Source organism: Triticum aestivum, chromosome 6A, assembly GCF_018294505.1.
Source record: "Triticum aestivum cultivar Chinese Spring chromosome 6A, IWGSC CS RefSeq v2.1, whole genome shotgun sequence".
Taxonomy (NCBI): Eukaryota; Viridiplantae; Streptophyta; class Magnoliopsida; order Poales; family Poaceae; genus Triticum; species Triticum aestivum.
The window spans coordinates 441456785-441462107 of NC_057809.1; positions in this window are offsets into that span (position 1 = coordinate 441456785).

Sequence of the window (5323 nt, forward strand, 5' to 3'; positions counted from 1 at the left end):
TGCCAGACGTTCATAACATCTGGCGTTGCTCCAGCAGCAGGCCTGGCACCCAGCGGTGCTTCCAGGACGTAATTCTTCTGTGCAGCAATGAGGATAATCCTCAAGTTACGGACCGAGTCCGTGTAATTGCTACCATCATCTTTCAACTTTGCTTTCTCAAGGAACGCATTAAAATTCAACGGAACAACAGCACGAGCCATCTATCTACAATCAACATAAACAAGCAAGATACTATCAGGGACTAAGTTCATGATAAATTTTAAGTTCAATTAATCATATTATTAAAGAACTCCCACTTAGATAGACATCCCTCTAATCCTCTAAGTGATCACGTGATCCAAATCAACTAAACCATATCCGATCATCACGTGAGATGGAGTAGTTTCATCGGTGAACATCATTATGTTGATCATATCTACTATATGATTCACGCTCGACCTTTCGGTCTCCGTGTTCCGAGGCCATATCTGCATATGCTAGGCTCGTCAAGTTTAACCTGAGTATTCTGTGTGCGCAACTGTTTTGCACCCGTTGTATTTGAACGTAGAGCCTATCACACCCGATCATCACGTGGTGTCTCAGCACGAAGAACTTTTGCAACGGTGCATACTCAGGGAGAACACTTCTTGATAATTTAGTGAGAGATCATCTTATAATGCTACCGTCAATCAAAGCAAGATAAGATGCATAAAAAGATAAACATCACATGCAATCAATATAAGTGATATGATATGGCCATCATCATCTTGTGCTTGTGATCTCCATCTCCGAAGCACCGTCATGATCACCATCGTCACCGGCGCGACACCTTGATCTCCATCGTAGCATCGTTGTCGTCTCGCCAATCTTATGCTTCCACGACTATCACTACCGTTTAGTAATAAAGTAAAGCATTACATCGCGATTGCATTGCATACAATAAAGCGACAACCATATGGCTCCTGCCAGTTGCCGATAACTTGGTTACAAAACATGATCATCTCATACAATAAAATTCAGCATCATGCCTTGACCATATCACATCACAACATGCCCTGCAAAAACAAGTTAGGCGTCCTCTACTTTGTTGTTGCATGTTTTACGTGGCTGCTACGGGCTTAAGTAAGAACCAATCTCACCTACGCATCAAAACCACAACGGAGTCTATTTGACAAACTATCGTTGTGGTTTTGATGCGTAGGTGAGATTGGTTCTTACTTAAGCCCGTAGCAGCCACGTAAAACATGCAACAACAAAGTAGAGGACGCCTAACTTGTTTTTGCAGGGCATGTTGTGATGTGATATGGTCAAGGCATGATGCTAAATTTTATTGTATGAGATGATCATGTTTTGTAACCAATTTACCAGAAACTGGCAGGAGCCATATGGTTGTCGCTTTATTGTATGCAATGCAATTGCGCTGTAATGCTTTACTTTATCACTAAGCGGTAGCGATAGTCGTGGAGGCATAAGATTGGCGAGACGACAACAATGCTACGATGGTGATCAAGGTGTCGCGCCGGTGACGATGGTGATCACGATGGTGCTTCGAAGATGGAGATCACAAGCACAAGATGATGATGGCCATATCATATCACTTATATTGATTGCATGTGATGTTTATCTTTTATGCATCTTATCTTGCTTTGATTGACGGTAGCATTTTAAGATGATCTCTCACTAATTATCAAGAAGTGTTCTCCCTGAGTATGCACCGTTGCGAAAGTTCTTCTTGATGAGACACCACGTGATGATCGAGTGTTATAGGCTCTACGTTCAAATACAACGGGTGCAAAACAGTTGCCCACGCGGAATACTCAGGTTATACTTGACGAGCCAAGCATATACAGATATGGCCTCGGAACACAGAGACCGAAAGGTCGAGCGTGAATCATATAGTAGATATGATCAACATAGTGATGTTCACCAATGAAACTACTCCATCTCACGTGATGATCGGATATGGTTTAGTTGATTTGGATCACGTAATCACTTAGAGGATTAGAGGGATGTCTGTCTAAGTGGGAGTTCTTTAGTAATATGATTAATTGAACCTAAATTTATCATGAACTTAGTACCTGATAGTATCTTGCTTGTTTATGTTTGATTGTAGATAGATGGCCCATGCTGTTGTTCCGTTGAATTTTAATGCGTTCCTTGAGAAAGCAAAGTTGAAAGATGATGGTAGCAATTACACGGACTAGGTCCGTAACTTGAGGATTATCCTCATTGCTGCACAGAAGAATTACGTCCTGGAAGCACCGCTGGGTGCTAGGCCTACTGCTGGAGCAACACCAGATGTTATGAACGTCTGGCAGAGCAAAGCTGATGACTACTCGATAGTTCAGTGTGCCATGCTTTACGGCTTAGAATCGGGACTTCAACGACGTTTTGAACGTCATGGAGCATATGAGATGTTCCAGGAGTTGAAGTTAATATTTCAAGCAAATGCCCGGATTGAGAGATATGAAGTCTCCAATAAGTTCTATAGCTGCAAGATGGAGGAGAACAGTTCTGTCAGTGAGCATATACTCAAAATGTCCGGGTATAATAATCACTTGATTCAATTGGGAGTTAATCTTCCAGATGATTGCGTCATTGACAGAATTCTCCAATCACTACCACCAAGCTACAAGAGCTTCATGATGAACTATAATATGCAAGGGATGAATAAGACTATTCCCGAGCTCTTTGCAATGCTGAAAGCTGCGGAGGTAGAAACCAAGAAGGAGCATCAAGTGTTGATGGTCAACAAGACCACTAGTTTCAAGAAAAAGGGCAAAGGAAAGAAGAAGGGGAACTTCAAAAAGAACAGCAAGCAAGTTGCTACTCAAGAGAAGAAACCCAAACCTGGACCTAAGCCTGAAACTGAGTGCTTCTACTGCAAGCAGACTGGTCACTGGAAGCGGAACTGCCCCAAGTATTTGGCGGATAAGAAGGATGGCAAGGTGAACAAAGGTATATGTGATATACATGTTATTGATGTGTACCTTACTAATGCTCGCAGTAGCACCTGGGTATTTGATACTGGTTCTGTTGCTAACATTTGCAACTCGAAACAGGGACTACGGATTAAGCGAAGATTGGCTAAGGACGAGGTGACGATGGGCGTGTGAAATGGTTCCAAAGTCGATGTGATCGCGGTCGGCACGCTACCTCTACATCTACCTTCGGGATTAGTATTAGACCTAAATAATTGTTATTTGGTGCCAGCGTTAAGCATGAACATTATATCTGGATCTTGTTTGATGCGAGACGGTTATTCATTTAAATCAGAGAATAATGGTTGTTCTATTTATATGAGTAATATCTTTTATGGTCATGCACCCTTAAAGAGTGGTCTATTCTTATTAAATCTCGATAGTAGTGACACACATATTCATAATGTTGAAGCCAAAGATGCAAAGTTGATAATGATAGTGCAACTTATTTGTGGCACTGCCATTTGGGTCATATCGGTGTAAAGCGCATGAAGAAACTCCATACTGATGGACTTTTGGAACCACTTGATTATGAATCACTTGGTACTTGCGAACCGTGCCTTATGGGTAAGATGACAAAAACATCGTTCTCTGGTACTATGGAGAGAGCAACAGATTTGTTGGAAATCATACATACAGATGTATGTGGTCCGATGAATGTTGAGGCTCGTGGCGGATATTGTTATTTTCTCACCTTCACCGATGATTTAAGCAGATATGGGTATATCTACTTAATGAAACATAAGTCTGAAACGTTTGAAAAGTTCAAAGAATTTCAGAGTGAAGTTGAAAATCATCGTAACAAGAAAATAAAATTCCTATGATCTGATCATGGAGGAGAATATTTGAGTTACGAGTTTGGTGTACATTTGAAACAATGCGAAATAGTTTCGCAACTCACGCCACCCGGAACACCACAGCGTAATGGTGTGTCCGAACGTCGTAATCGTACTTTACTAGATATGGTGTGATCTATGATGTCTCTTACTGATTTACCGCTATCATTTTGGGGATATGCTCTAGAGATGGCCGCATTCACGTTAAATAGGGCACCATCAAAATCCGTTGAGACGACGCCTTATGAACTGTGGTTTGGCAAGAAACCAAAGTTGTCGTTTCTGAAAGTTTGGGGCTGCGATGCTTATGTGAAAAAGCTTCAACCTGATAAGCTCGAACCCAAATCGGAGAAATGTGTCTTCATAGGATATCCAAAGGAAACTATTGGATACACCTTCTATCACAGATCCAAAGGCAAGACTTTTGTTGCTAAATTCAGAAACTTTCTAGAGAAGGAGTTTCTCTCGAAAGAAGTGAGTGGGAGGAAAGTAGAACTTGACGAGGTAACTGTACCTCCTCCCTTATTGGAAAGTAGTACATCACAGAAACCAGTTTCTGTGACACCTACACCAATTAGTGAGGAAGCTAATGATAATGATCATGAAACTTCAGAACAATATACTACTGAACCTCGTAGATCAACTAGAGTAAGATCCGCACCAGAGTGGTACGGTAATCCTGTTCTGGAAGTCATGCTACTAGATCATGATGAACCTACGAACTATGAAGAAGCGATGGTGAGCCCAGATTCCGCAAAATGGCTTGAAGCCATGAAATCTGAGATGGGATCCATGTATGAGAACAAAGTATGGACTTTGGTTGACTTGCCCAATGATCGGCAAGCAATTGAGAATAAATGGATCTTCAAGAAGAAGACTGATGCTGATGGTAATATTACTGTCTACAAAGCTCGACTTGTCGCAAAAGGTTTTCGACAAGTTCAAGGGATTGACTATGATGAGACCTTCTCACCCGTAGCGATGCTTAAGTCTGTCCGAATCATGTTAGCAATTGCCGCATTTTATAATTATGAAATTTGGCAAATGGATGTCAAAACTGCATTCCTGAATGGATTTCTGGAAGAAGAGTTGTATATGATGCAACCGGAAGGTTTTGTCGATCCAAAGGGAGCTAACAAAGTATGCAAGCTCCAGTGATCCATTTATGGACTAGTGCAAGATTCTCGGAGTTGGAATAAACGCTTTGATAGTGTGATCAAAGCATTTGGTTTTGTACAGACTTTTGGAGAAGCCTGTATTTACAAGAAAGTGAGTGGGAGCTCTGTAGCATTTCTGATATTATATGTAGATGACATATTACTAATTGGAAATGATATAGAATTTCTGGATAGCATAAAGGGATACTTGAATAAGAGTTTTTCAATGAAAGACCTCGGTGAAGCTGCTTACATATTGGGCATTAAGATCTATGAAGACATATCAAGACGCTTAATTGGACTTTCACAAAGCACATACCTTGAATTTTTTTGAAGAAGTTCAAAATGGATCAAGCAAAGAAAGGATTCT